The sequence below is a fragment of the Euleptes europaea genome, chromosome 13 (genome assembly GCF_029931775.1).
Source record: "Euleptes europaea isolate rEulEur1 chromosome 13, rEulEur1.hap1, whole genome shotgun sequence".
In the NCBI taxonomy this organism is placed as follows: domain Eukaryota; kingdom Metazoa; phylum Chordata; class Lepidosauria; order Squamata; family Sphaerodactylidae; genus Euleptes; species Euleptes europaea.
This window is the reverse complement of record NC_079324.1, coordinates 64,988,718-65,004,046: the sequence shown is the minus strand read 5'-3', so window position 1 is coordinate 65,004,046 and position 15,329 is coordinate 64,988,718. Positions and strand designations below refer to the sequence as shown.

Here is a 15,329-nt window from a genome sequence, read left to right as displayed (position 1 = left end):
GGCATCTCATGTGTGGGGAGAGCAGATTCTGTTTCCTTATTTTTTTGGGGGGGGAGTGTCCAATTGCTGTCCCTTTTTATCTGCTGCATTCAAGTGAATGGAGACACATGCTCCATTCATTTGTATGGAATCAGAGAAAAGGGGAGCGGGGTGGACATAGGCCTCCCTGTGCCTCAGGTACTGCTGTCTTCAGGTTCCTGGAGACAAGGCAGGGTTCTCCTCAAGAGGCTTTTCTCAAGGTGCCGCGAGTGTATGGAACCCGGCCCCACTGACTGAGCTGTGCGCTGCAGGAGGGACAGGGATGTGCTTTTGTGGCGTTGAGGGCAGCCTCTCCAGCCCAGTAGGGGGAAAGGGAAGGCTGACACAGCTCTGCCCTCAAAGAAGGCTGAGAGCCCAATCGAAACTCCTGGATTTCAAGGGGGACACTCTGCTGAGGAGCCCACTGCTGCAGCCGTCAGACTCTTGCCTAACAAGAGGCTCCCCTTGCAGAAAGGCAGCCCACCTTTGCGGTATCCCTGGCTGCTCACACCTATTTGCATTTCCAAGGGGCAGCTGCTGCCAATATGTTTCCAGCAGTTGAGAAGTGGACTTGAAGGAAGGAAACCAGGCAGTTCTGCGGGAGAGGTCTGGGCCTCTGAAGCCAAGTCAGTGTGCTGAGCTGAGTGCCAGATTTGCCAAAGCAAAGCAAAGCAAAAAGAGAGAGAGAGAGGATTAAATGGGAATGTTACCTTTACTCTTGTCAAATCCCTAGTAGAAACATTGGTTAATGCCCTTAAAAAAGGCCCATTACCGCAGGGCAGTGAGTCAAAGAGCCCAGCTGCCCTCCGGCTCAGTTATCTCGTTCCCAGATAATGGAATGACCCCTCGCCTGCCCGGGCTCTGCGGCACGATAATAGCACGAACCGTGTGAAGAAAGCGGTTATTTTTGGAATCCAATTGAAAGAGCACGGGAGCTGATGTGACAGGGGCAGGATTGAACAAGATGCAATGTTCCTGCAGAGGAGGAAGGGGAAAAATTGAATTTGGGAGAGCAGCGCTGGCGGTGAACTGTGGAAGGAAAAGGCCATGGGGGGCAGAGCAGGGAGAGGATGGCTCGGTGGGATGGGCAGCCACCCACTGCGCCCTGGGTCCACCCAGCAGCCAGCGGTGGAGGGCCAGGCACCGCCTGGCAGCTGAGGCCGTGTGGAGGGGGCAAGGGGCCCACGCACCTTCCGGTGGGCCGCGGTGGGGGCTCAGGGCCAAGGCTGGCGCTGTGCACCCTCCAGGAGGGAAGCAGCCTCCTGTGCCTTGTGGCTGCCCAGAGCAGCGGCTGAAACGCAGGGCAGAGGACGTGGTGGGCCTGGCTGTGCTCTGCCTCAAGGGACAGGGCTTTGGGGCTCATGGCCAGCAGCAGCGGGGCACTCTTCTTCTTCTTCTAGCTAGAAAAGCCCCCGTTGCCATGATTTGGATGATCACCTGTCAATTGGGGCTGGAGCCAAAGAGCCCCTTGGGAGCAGAACACAAGAAGACGCCCATCTCTGGTGGCATCCTTGAATGAGGAGCTGAATAAGGAGCCCCGCTTCGATTGGGGGTGGGCGGCGGCGGGGCAGGGGAGAGTGCCAGCACTTTTGCACAGCAATTCCAGGCTGGGCCCCCGGTTGGTCCTCTTGTAGTCCTGATGGGTGAGCTTTAAGAGGCCCTTGGGAGGCAAGTCCCCCGAGGGGCCTGCATCTGCTTCCAGGGTGGGTTGTGTGGCTCCCCCATGAGCAGCCTCCTCAGACCTGGTCCCTCCCCTGCTTTAGAACTGGGCTGGAATGAGGGGAAATTAAACCAGAGCCAACCTCTTGAAAATGAAACCAGGGCCACCTCTCCCTAGAAGCTGAAATGACGAAACTGAGGCTATCATATTTTGGTCACATGAGAAGACAAGAGTCACTGGAAAAGACAGTAATGCCAGGAAACATTGAAGGCAGCAGGAAAAGAGGAAGGCCCTGACAGGAGATGGGCTGACTCTATAAAGGAAGCTAAGGTAAAGGTAAAGGTCCCCCTGTGCTAGCACCGGGTTATTCCTGACCCATGAGGGGAGGTCACATCCCAACTTTTACTAGGCAGATTTTGTTTACGGGGTGGTTTGCCAGTGCCTTCCCCAGTCATCTTCCCTTTACCCCCAGCAAGCTGGGTACTCATTTGACCGACCTCGGAAGGATGAAAGGCTGAGTCCACCTTGAGCCGGGTACCTGAAATCAACTTCCGTCGGGATCGAACTCAGGTCGTGAGCAGAGTACTGCAGTTTACCACTCTGGGCCACAGGGCTCTTTTAAAGGAAGCTACAGCCCTCAATTTGCAAGACCCAAGCAAGGCTGTAAGGAGAGAATGTTTTGGAGGTCATTCATTCATAGGGCTGCCATGTCAGAAACGACTTGACGGCACTTGACACGTGTACACACACACACACACACACACACACACACACACCCTATGAGGAGAGGCTGAAGAGTCTAGGACATTTCAGTTTAGAAAAGAGATGACAAAGAGGGAACTTGATAGAGGGTTATAAAATTATGCACAGGGTGGAGAGAGGTGACAAAGAGAACTTTTCCTTCCAAAATACTTGAACTTGGGGGCATACAATGAAGTTGATAGGCAGTAGATTCAGGATAGAACAAAAGGAAATACTTCTTTACTCAAGGTGTAATTAAATTGTGGAATTTGCTGCCTGAGGATGTAGTGATGGCTGTTAATCCGGTACTTTTTTGGCCCTCAGTTGGCCTAGTTATAGCCTCCATATTTGAACAAAATGGATTGCAGACCCACTGGACTCTGTGTGGTTTGCCATCGGAGATGATGCCTTTTTGCAACAACACCGCCCCGCGTGAGCGTTGTGCATTCCACGAGGAACCCCAGACTGCAAGGAACTGTAAGCACTGGAAAGCCCCTCTTAAGATGGAAAGGAAGTGTTCATTGAGGGGGGGGGGCAACTTGTCTAAAGCTTGTCCAAATGGATTTTTTACCACAGAAGGCCGCTCGTACCCGTTGACCTCGAGGAGAAGCACGGATTGCTGGATTTTTTGATCTTATTTTGTGTGATAGTTTCAATGGCTTCGGGGGAATTTGTGGATTCAGCTGAAGGAGCGCAGAAACTGGTGTGCCGACTGGGTTATTAAATTTGCCAGCTGAATTAAGATAAGCAGCTGCTGAGATGCCAGGAGAACCAGATTGCACAGGATGGGTTCCACACATAAGGGGGAACAGACCCCCCCAAACTTTTGCATGCACAATCATGCTATGCAGGAGGGCTTTTCCTTGAACCCCAGCCTGTAACTCCTCATTGGAAGTCCCCAGAATGTACCACTGATGGTTGAGAAAGCAAGAAGTCCCCAGGACCCAGGGGCCCGGCTCCTTCTGCTCTGACAAACAAGACGAGCAGTATCATGACCAATGAGAAGAGCTTGGAAAGGCATTGCTGTTTTGGGATACTGGGAAGATGTAATGGTGATGGGGATTTGCAGTCCCCTGGGTGCCAAGGAAGGAGGGACAAATTAAGTCCACCTGTCTGTCTCCACCTCTGGAGAGTGAGATGCCACCAGGGTACTGCCCCTGCCCAAGGGAAAGAAAAGTCCAGGAGGAGGAAGGCAGGTTTGGGAGCTGCTTTCATTTCGTTGGGAACCGGGGAGAGTCCTGCCTCTTCAACCCACCTGGACGCAAGGCTACGAGAGCGAGTCAGCCTGCTCGCCAGGGAACTGAGCTAAAACAGGAAGGTCAGAAGGATGGTAGGGTGGCAATTAAAGTTGACAACACTGACTTTGATGGACCCTCAAGGGTCTGATCCAGTATAAGGCAGCTTCATGTGTTCAACCTTGTGACTCAGCCTAGGCTGAGAGACAATGACTTGTCCAAAGGCCACTGGGGAAGGGGGGTGCCCCAATGGACTTGAACCCAGGGCTCTTGGCGTGTTACCTGCAACATCCCTTGGGAGCCTTCACTCACGCTGAACCATCACATCAAGGATCTGTGATTGGCTGAAAGGCGATTATAAAAAAATATGCTAATTTCTATGAGCCTGCCTGATAATTATGCATTTTATTGATGTCGTGCATGGAACAGAATAAATGTTACAGGTTTAAAGCGATGTTATTCTTGCTTTACGTGTCAAGGATTTCTGACATATACATGAGCTTCAGGTGGAATTAAGTATTTTTTTTTATTTGATGCAAATTGTTCTGTATTCCATGGTGTTTCTTGGCATGTCAATCATCTCCCTGGAGACAGATGTCAACCAGCCTCTGTGATGGGGGGGGGGGAGAGAGCAAGCAGCACCAGCCCCCACCCCCCAGACAACAGTTCCTTTGACTCCCTATGTTGCTTTCCCTCCCCCTAGGAGGGTTCAGAGGGTGCCTCGGAGCAGGGAGAGCCAGCAGAAGCATATGGGGCCAGGGACAGAGAGGCCCTGCAGGGGCCCTTGGTGCCCTGGAGCTCAGCACCAAAGTCAAGGGACCACTGATAACACGCCTTCTTCCCAGCCTCCCTAGCCTGACTCAGACCCTGAAGCAACGGCAGGGTTTTGCACGGCCCAAATTACGGAGAGGGTGGCATTACTGGAGCCCTGGTAAGATAGAGCATCCCTCTGCCCCTCAGGTGGGGGTGGGGTTGAGTTGAGGGGGGCGGATCTGGGACATCTTATTAGGACAATTCTGTCAGGACTTGCTTCATTTCAGCCAGCAAGAGAGCCAGGCAGTGAGGCTGGCCCTGCTCGGCCCCGTTGCGGCTGTCTTGCTAAGCTGGTGAGAGGCAGCCGCCCCTCTCCCCCCAGCTATTGTACATATGCAAATGTGGCCAAGCCGTTTCTGGCTATATATAGCTGGGATTCTTGCTGTATGTATCACAGTCTCTGCATTTCTTTGAAAGACCCCCCCCCCAATGCTCGCACTCTCTCTTTCACATATACCCACCGAGAGTATCCCCCCCCCCAGGATATAAATTTCCCATCCCATCGCAACCAGCCCCGTCACATGCAACATTGATTGTCTGTTATATTACATTTATTAAGGAGTGATAACTTGTAATAATTGGATGTTAAATTAAAGAACTCTTTCCTAGTTATTGCCGTCTCAATTATAATTGTCATTTGCTGGCAGTTATGATGATCTATGAGGGTTGTATTTTACTCAGCCAACCATGACCCAGTGAGTAATATTCCCTCGGCTCGAGGGGCAGCGATGCGCTCTCGCTGGCTCGGATGCAGGAGCTGCCTGGAATATTAAGTTTCCTGGGGAGGGAGCCGCTCGGCTGGGTGGCGCGAGGGGGACGGCCCAGAGGCCCCCCCCCTGCACAGCCAGGGCCTTCCCTCCTTGCCGGCAAGCGGCCAGCTGGCCTTGGCCTTGCTTCCTGGGTCTAGGCGCTGCGCTGGCTGAGATGGCCAGATTGAAAGTGCTCCGGCCTACCACGGGGGGCAGGTGGCGAGGACCCTGGCTGCCTCCGCCAGCCATGAAGCAGAGATGCTTCGGATTAACGTGTGGGCCCTGAAAGGGCAGTTGGCACCCGAGGGCCTCCACCGCGCCCCCTGCCCCCTCCGTCGGTAGGCCTGACCAGCCGGCCTCCTCGCCTTCCAACGCTGCCTCTGCCTCGCAACGTCAGCCATCGTCCTCCACAATCTGCCTCCCCTGCATGGAGCCAAACCCAGAACCAGCCGGGACGGGACGAGTTCGACCCACTCGACTGGCTGCTGAGAGCGGATGGGGTTTCCAAGCAGTAGCTGCAGCTGCTGCCAAGCGCAGCCCGGCTGGCCAGACCCCGGGCGAGGGAGGAAGCAGGGGGGCGCTTTCCTCAGCCCGAGGGTGCCCCTGCAGCCCCACACTCCCCCCTCAAAGGTGGGGCTCTAAGTGGGCTTTCCCCTGAAGGGGTAGGGTCATGCTCATGTGGGAAGAGACTCTCCTCGGAGCATGCCAGGTCCAGATCATGAGAGGCCCCGCGGCACCCGCTGGCACTTTTCCTGGTGCCCAGGGAGTCTTTTCAGAAACATGGTGGGGCCAGGTGGGGCTTCAGCCCAGCAGGGCTTCTGACTGGACACTGGAGATCTTGTTTTGAAACGTTGCTCCGACAGCAGCGGCCACCACAGCCCAAGGAGCTTCTCTGCGTAACGGAGGGACTACTCAACAAAATGTTTTAAAACAATGTGTTCATTTTCAAAGGCATCCTGTTAAAGAGGGCTTCTGCCTGAAATGTTGAAGAGCTACTACTATGGTTGTGCATGACCTAACTGCCCGACATGTTGTGGTTGGGCCCCACCTCCTGCGGCAGCCGTTTAGGCAGCCATTTTGTGGTTGGTTCTGCATCCGGTGGCAGCCATTTTGTAGTTGGCTCCTCTTTCAGTGGTCATTTTATGGTTATGCCCAAAGGAGCTCATGGGCTCCACAAAGCTGGGTGGTTCTGGCTCACAAGGTCAGTCTGAGGGTTGCCAGGTCCCTCCAGCTACCGGTGGGGAAGGGGTGAGAGGGTTGCCAGCCCCAGGTTGGGAAACTCCTGGAGACTTGGAGTGAAGCCTGGGGAGGACAGGGGACCTCAGTGTAGGTACAGTGCCACAGAGTCCACCCTCCAAAGCATCCATTTCCTCCAGGGGAACTGATCTCCGTTGTCTGGAGATGGGCTGCAATTCCAGGGGATCCCCAAGTCGCACCTGGAGGCTGCGGGCATCCTTAGTCAAACTTGCCACCAGTTGGGCCATGTTGTTGGCACCACATTGGCTTCTGGGTCCCACCAGGGCCGAGTCTGACCCCGCAAGACTGAACCCAGCCATCCTTCCACCATGGCTTTCCACAGAGTTACTGAAGTAAGGGTGGGCCCTTGTGGTGGACACTGAGGTAGCCAAGCCTTGAGGTTACACTGCTAGCATAGCCAAGTGGCTGAGGGGGGGGGGGAACGACCTCCCAGGCCTTCCCCACCTCTTTATCCCTGAACTCTGTTTTCAGAATGGGAACACACATGTGCAGCTGCTTTTTCCGGCAGTGTGAAGACTGGAGAGCTTTGGGGCTCCTCCGAGAGCAAGAGCTTTGGGCTCTTAGGTGGCTTCAGTGTGTGGACTATGAGGGGATGCGAAGGGAGAGAAGCCAGGCTGGGGCACCTTGCGGCCAGGAGCTGCTCACCTTCACATCCATGCCAAGATACACCTGCCCCCCTCAAAGGTGATAAAAGAATTAAAAGTGTGTGTGTGTGGGGGGGGGGAGAAGCTAGAAGAATGCACACAGGCAGTTGCAGGCCACTGACATTTTTTAAAGCCCCCCCCCCAGTGACCTGATGGGGTTAGCAATTTTCTAGGGATCGCTGCTCAGCACAGGGAGAATCCCCCCCTCAGCTGGGGTGGTGGGAGCTGTGCGCAGGGGAAGGATGCACCCCACTGATTTCAGGATCCCCCAGAGACCCCACCGGGCACCCCTCTCACGCAGCCGGTACAGGGTGTGGAACTGATCGTTCTCTGGATGCTCCTGGAGGCTGGGGTGTGTGTGTGTGGAGTGGAGATGACAAGCACCCCCCCGTTCACCACAGTGGAAACATTTCCCCCCAGAAGAACAGTTAAGTGGGGCAATCAGGCATCCGGGAAGGGGGCGCAGAGGAACAGAATGCCAGCCGGTCTCAGCCGAGGCTTCTTTCTTGACAAGGAATACAGTTTTCCTTGGGGGGGGGGAAGAGTCTCGTGGTGCCATAAATCTGTTAATTTTGGCAAGTGCCTCAGAACTTTACTAGAGACAGATTTTTGGGAAATTGGTCATCTCAGCCCTCCCCCACTCCTCCCAACGTGGGCCTGCTGGGATTTTCATCTCTCGTCTGCCGTCCTGCAACAGCACTGAAGGCAACACACTAAAACACTTGTTAAAAACGAGGAGGAGGTAAACCCCCCACAACATCCCAGAGTGCTCCAAGCAAAGACAAGGGCATTTCTGAAGGGCAAGGGCAGGAAGGGCAGGAAGCCCTCTGTGGGCTCAGCATCTTTGGGCATGGCCTGAGCCAAAGGGACCCTGAGGAAGGGGTCAGACGGGCCAGGCCAGGCCAGGGTGGCGATCCAGGACGACTGCAAGCCATGAGGGCGGGCACTGATGGCAGCCTCTGGGGATGAAGGGATCCAAGGGAGCTGGAGGGCTCACGGCAGGTTGTGGGGAGGTCGACTCCCTCCCTCCTTGCCCCCCCAAAGCCAGCATTGAGCAGCTGCTGAACAGCCTGGAGGCTGTGCGGGAGATGCCGCGCTTCACCTTACTTTCTTTCTGTCTTACAAGCAATAGATAAATTCCCCCGCAGGTTTATGGGTGGCTGAATCATGTAATTAAATGGTGTAGGGGGGGTGCAAAGGGAGGGGTGTACTACAATTTCCATAAGGCTGTGCGAAAAAGGGCATGTGTGAAATAACCTCCATGGGAATGTGACCTGCAGGTGGGATCTGAAGGTTACGGTTGTTCAGGTGTCCCCAGGAATGGCGCTCTTGTTCCCTTCTGCATGGACAGCAGATCGTCTGGTGACCAAGCCGTTTACTTCCCCCTGGGCAGAAGCCTGGGGCAGCTGGAGGATTTTCCCTTGGCTGCTTGGAAAAGGAAAGGGAGAGGCTGCCCAGCCCATTGAAGATAATGGGAGAGGGAATGTTGGTTGACTTACATTGACTCCATTGAAACACATTACAGCACAAAAAGAGTTGCAAAGAAAATGTGGAATGGATTTTCCTGGAAGGTTTCTAAACCGTTCTGATGTGGGGATGACAGCCCCCCCAAGGGGATTGAAAGCTCCAGGGACCCCCAGAAGTGTTTTGGGGTGGGGATGACAGCCACTGGGACCCCCAGAATTGTTTTGAGGTGGGGATGACAGCACCCCAAGGGGATTGAAAGCCCCAGGGACTCGCAGAAGTGTTCTAGGGTTAGGATTGAAAAATGTCTGGGGGTCCCAGGGGCTTTCAATCCCCTTGGGAGGCTGTCATACCCCCTTCAGAACACGTCTGGGGTTCCCAGGGAATGTCATCCCCACCCTAGAATACTTCTGGGGGTCCCAGGGGCTTTCAATCCCCTTAGGGTGCTGTCATCCCCCTTCAGAACAATTCTGGGGGTCCCAGGGGCTGTCATCCCCACCCCACAACACTTCTTGGGGTCCCAGGGGCTTTCAATCCCCTTGGGGGCTGTAATCCCCCCTTCAGAACACTTCTTGGGGTCCCAGGGGCTGTCATCTTTACTTCAGAACACTACTGGGCGTGCCAGGGACTGTCATCCCCACCCAAGTACACTCCTGGGGATCCCTGGGGCTTTCAATCCCCTTGGGGGGCTGTCATCCCCACCTCAGAACGGTTTAGAAACCTTCCAGGAAAATCCATTCCACATGTTCTTTGCAACTCTTTTTGTGCTGTAATGTATTCCAATGGAGTCAATGCAAGTCAACCCACATTCCCTGCTCCCATTGCTTCCAATGAATGTCTTGTCATTTGTTTTAGTACATCCCACAGAAAGGAAACGGCTTCAAAACTGTGCAGTGGCAAAACGAGGAACCTCTTAGGTTTGTAGATAGTTTGAAGTTACGCAAACGGGTAGTCTTGCAAAGGGAATGGGGATAATCTTGAAATATATGATACCTTGGTTCATCTATTTTAATTAATTTTAATAAATCAGCCAAGATAGTTTTACATGGCAGATCAGTGGGGACTTAACGGGGTTGAACTTCTTCTCCAAAAAAGAAGCCATTTATAAAGCTTGTGTTACAAGAGGAATCGGGCTGTGTACTTGTCACGAGTGATTGTATGGATGTTCAAAACAAAATGCCTCAGGAAGAGTGCGGGTGGGCCCCTGGACACCTGGAGCCACAGCGTTTCCATGTTGTTCAAGCAGAAAAGAGAATTGGTTCAAAAGGGGCTTCAAGGTTAGGCTGATTTACAGCTAGGCAAATGCTGAGCTGAAAAGAAGGAAAAGACCCCACCAAAGTGGACTTGTGCATCGGGGCGGAGGGGGGTGGCTGGCTTAGGAGGAGGCTGAGAAGGCTCGTCTGTGCGTTGAGTCCCGGCGCTTCTTTTGAGTTTAGCGACAACACCCAAAAGGCGTCCGACGACAGCTACAAGGGGGCGTCCAAGTCTCCCCCGGAGCAACCGGGGGGGCGGGGGCTGGGTCAGTTGGGGCTGCGGCGGCGCGGTCGTCGGTCCGGAGGGCTACGCGCTTGCGCCCTGGAGCCGCCTGGGGAGCACGGGGCGGAGCGGAGCGGCGTGCTGGGGGCGCCGGTGTCGAGGCGCTGCTTGGGAGCCGGTGTGCGGGCCCGGGGCAGGGGTCGCAGGGTGCCATGAGCACGGACAGGAACGAGGGGTTCTCTCCGCAGTTGCGGCTTCAGGAATTCAATGGGGAAAAGGATGCGGAAGGGGAGAGCGACCCCTTGACTTACATGGACCCGACCCGACAGACGGGACCCAGTACGAGTGGGACCGCGACAAGGCGGCCTGGTTCCCTAAGGGGACAGAAGACTTCCAGGCGGCGTCTCATGCTAGCTATGGCTTTCCGACCAACAGTTCAGACAATTCATCTGCATCTGTTACAAAGACTGAAATTAAAACACCTGTGGATTCAAAGACGGCTGGAGTCCAGCAGCCAGTAGGGCAAAAAGTGTCACAACAAACAGAACCTAAACAGAAAGGAGAGAAAGGAGAGAAAAGAAAACCTGATGCAGGATGGTTTCACGTTGAAGAACAGAAAAATACAAATGTGTATGTAACGGGTTTACCGCCAGACATTACAAAAGAGGAGTTTGTTCAGGTTATGTCAAAATGTGGAATTGTTATGCATGATCCTGTGACAGATAAACCTAAAATTAAGCTTTACACGGACAAAGAGGGAAATCTTAAAGGAGATGGGCTGTGTTGTTACCTAAAGAGAGAGTCTGTTGAAGTTGCGCTGAAACCTCTGGATGAAAATGAGATTAGAGGCTACAAATTGCATGTGGAAATTGCACAGTTTCAACTCAAGGGGGAATATGATGCCAGCAAAAAGAAGAAGAAATGCAAAGACTACAAGAAGAAGCTGTCTCAACAGCAAAAACAGCTGGATTGGAGGCCTGAGGAGAAAGAGGGTGAGGTTAGACTGCAGCATGAGTGTGTTATCATTATCAGAAACATGTTCCATCCGAAAGATTTTGAGGAGGACCCATAAGTTCTGAACGAGATTAGAGAAGACCTTCGGACAGAATGTGAAAAGTTTGGACAAGTGAAGAAAGTCATTATATTTGATAGGCACCCAGATGGTGTCGCGTCTGTGTCCTTCAAAGAGACGGAAGAAGCTGATGTGTGTATACAGGCGCTCCATGGGCGATGGTTTGGTGGACATCAGCTGTGTTGAAACATGGGATGGAGTAACAGATTATCAGGTTGAAGAGACTGCGAGAGAAAGGGAAGAGAGACTGAAGGGGTGGGAAACATTTTTAGATGAACCGAATTCAGCAACACCGAAAACTGCGCCGGATACAGATACTTCAGAAACTGGCATCAAACTGCCTGAAGGAGTTTATCAGTCTAACGATAATAGTGCCCCAGAGGGAGGTCCGAAGAGTGAAACAACCGAGACAGAAGATAATGGAGAAGGTGCTGATGAAGATGTCACGGCGTCCACAGACAGCAGCATTGCCGGCAGCGACGAGGAAGCGGAGACATAACGTTATGAACTCATTTGTAAAAGCATGTCTTTAGGGTAATCTTTAGACTTCTCTTCTCTTGTGCTTCAGAGCAACTGCAGGCAACATTCAAATCAATATATATATTACCTTACTAGGATGTCATCATTGTGTGCTTTTGAGATGTTTCATTAAAAGCAGTATTTAAAGACCATCTTTAAACAAACAAAAACAAACAAACCAGTGTGGCTGCTGTTCAAGCGGTGTGCATTCTAAGTTGCCACAAGTGCTGCTGAGCTAACTGGCCACCTTATGTTGTATCTTTGCTTGAAGCGGGTCAGTCATGAAGCGGGTCAGTCCCTTTCGGGTGACTATACTCTTAGAAATGACCCCTTCCTGAGAAGTGGTATGTTACCTTATTCAGGTAGTCACCTACTAAGCAGGACTCAACTACTTTACTCACTTAAAAAGTAAGTCTTTTTATTGATGTACTCCAATGTAATTGTGTATATATATATGTGTATATGCAAGTATTACAAAGTCTTAATATTCAGTAACAATGTATACAGTAAAGCAAGCAAGTTCTACATACTATTCAGTTTTAAAATCCAACACTTAAAATATAACAGTTAAAGAAGTCTGATTTAGTTCAAAGTATTTAATTCACACGCTAGAATAATATATTTGTAAATCCATACATACCAACTGCTTCTTCTGAGACCCTCTGAGAGAGGTCTGAAGTTCTATCCCTCTCCCTGCCTGTATTTATACTGTTTCAGTCACCTACAATGAGGATGACTTTGAGAATCGAGCAATTCTCATTTTTACTGTACATGCTCAGTGGCCTCCCATTGTATTACCAAATAAGGACTTCCTCTTTCAGGAGGCTATTTTGCTAAACTATAAACAATCAGTTTTAAGCTTTATTATCACTCTATATAATCAATTTTAGTATCATTCTCATCTCCAGGAAAAAAGGTTAAGATTGAACCCATTCATTAATTTCTAGCATCTTGTTTTCATGGTTAAATCATAAAATACAATTATTGTTTACATTATATCACATATCCTTGAATATAGTGGGTGGAGAGCATTTCTGCATAAGAAGTAGTTGGAAGGTAGGAATCTGACATTTAGTTTCTGCATTTCAATAGTTTTATAAGGAGTTATATACGGAGTGGCTAACCGTTTCTCATTAGCTAACCGTTTCTCATAAACAAATAGCTGGGAAAGGTCTTCGATAAGATAAACAGAATGTGTTGCTGGAAAATTACTGAAGCCTTTGACAGAGTAATAGAAGTTGAAGCTGAAGCCTCTGGCAAAGAATATTCTCCTTCCTTTTAAAAGGAAATTAAACCTCTGCTATATGTCTTTTGCAGTTTGTATGTGTAATTGGGTTTTATTCTGAATAATTCTGCATATGTACAACATTAATACCATGTTCATGTGTTCCAATATGTGAAAGCCTGTAACAGTCAGTGTTCCAAGTCCATCGTTGTGAGTAAGGGCAAACTTGCAGTTCTCATTAATTACACCCAGACCTTTAGAAATACAGAGGTATGAATGCTTTTCAATGCTTGCTTTAATTCCCCATCCCACCCTTTGCCTCCAAACTTGGTAATCTTCCTATATGGTATGAATCCTTGGGTCAACCAGTACATCCTTATATCCGCTGGTTTTCCTGGTAGTAGTCACTTAAGAAATAACAAGGTCACTGACAATACTTTGTTAACACTGAAGGGTAGGGAAAAAGAGAAAATCAAATTGCAATGAAAGATCCATGAGATTGGCGGCCTGTTGATCTCTATATAAAGATGATTGTTGTTCAAGTCCTGATAATTTTCTCAGCTGTGAGTTTAGTCTGAGGTTGTTACTGCACTTGTATTCCCAGCGATGTATTAAGAGTTTGAAAATGTTATAAAAAATACTGTTTGCACTTTCTATGTATTCCCACCGATGTATTAAGAGTTTGAAAACGTTATAAAAAATACTGTTCGCACTTTGTTTGGCCCCTTTAGCTGTGAAGACGTCTTCTAACCATTTATAAGCTGTGGTATCCAAAAACCCTTTTAAAGCGATGTTTTTTACAACATTTTCAAACTCTTAAAACATCTCTGGGAATACAAAGTGTGGTAACCCCCTGAGGGAAGCTACAAAGACAGATGGCAATATATGTATATAAGATTAATCTTTTTTTAAAAACTTTGATGGATTCCTATTGGAAATGCACAGAAAGCTTTGTGTGTTGGAAGCGTGATTTTTGTGTGTGAGTTACTGTGTTCAAACACAGCAAGCTTTCTGATACTTGTCAAGGGTGATAATGTATGAGGCCCATTCTTTTTATATGTGGACTGACTACAGGAAACTTAAAAATCAGACTGATTTCCAACATGGTTGCATGGATTTCTAAATATAGGGAAATGTGCTATTTTCTAGATATTAGCCATTCAGTCGAAGCAAGTTTATGTAGTCCAAGAATTTCAAAATATCATATCTGAAACTATTGTCCAAAACCCTTTATTAGACATCTCAAATAGAATATCTCAATCTCTGTCCCTTTTCTTTAGAAGTATCCACAGGAAGGCCCTAGATATGCAGCTTGGGTGAAAAACAGGCCACTTTTATTTTTTACAATAAATGTGAAAACATTTAATTTACCTGTTTGTATTTGAAATTCATAATTATGTTAATAGATTTTTGAAAATAATTTGTATCAGTTTGAACTGCTTGATTATGGGAACTTGTGGCTGCATAAATAAAAACTGAGAATTTGAGTGTAAACTGATGAATATAAAATTGGGGATTATTTTATAATATTTTGTGTTCACCCCGATGACCAAATAGTACACATGTCCCCAGTGAAGGCAAAGCGGAAAATGTGATAAATATTGAATGTAAAAGCCTTTACAGGATCTTCTCAGACTATTTTGCATCCTTGGACATGTAGATGAGATGACAGCAGATGAGAATTTAAGCTGAAATATTTTTGTGTTAGTTTAGCTGTGCTAGATTTTATTAACTTTACTAGTGTGACAGTTCATTTTAAATAAAATATTTATATTAAAAAAGTTGACTTGTACAGTTCAGTATCATTACTTTAATACAGATAACAATATTTTGGCAGGTTATCATGATGACCAGATTGAATCAGATTATATCAAAATATTGTAACAACCAGACAGGATTGGTTAAAAGTAGGAATCTGGTATGTATCACATGTAGGGCCATGCAAACCACTGTTCAAAGATCTGAAATGTCCTCAGGAGTGGTAAGGCATTTGACAGGGTGGAGTGGCAGCCCAGTTAGGATAACAGAAGCATTTAGTGAAACTCAAGGTGCCCCCGCTGCACCAACAACAGAGCCCTCCCGTCAGGCCAGGATCCTAGTTACTTCCCAGTTGACAACCTTACAGGGCAGGCCACGAGACACAAGACTTCTGTTAAGCCATTTAGCCATCGCCTTAAAGGTGTCCAGGCCATGAGCAGAGAAGGTAAGATCACGCAGGCACGGATCCTTTATTACATCTCTTTCAACTGAGCAATTTGTTGTCACCTCAGACAAATTTGCCCTGCAGGACAGCAGCATCTTGAAAGCTGAAAAGCACCAGATTAACCCACATGTTGGTCTTAATTTTAACCAGCAATCAAGCAAGCTCTGTTATGCAAGGGGGTTAATTTGTGCATAATTGACCTGTAACGGGCAAATGCACAAATGCAGAAAGAATATAGAGTTTTCCCATTTGA

General features: G+C 49.3%; 1 pseudogene; it reads left to right on the top strand.

Annotated features, from left to right (window-relative positions):
• Positions 1-10,269: 10,269 nt before the first annotated feature.
• LOC130485985 (HIV Tat-specific factor 1 homolog) lies at positions 10,270-11,628 on the top strand (annotated as a pseudogene).
• Positions 11,629-15,329: the final 3,701 nt, after the last annotated feature.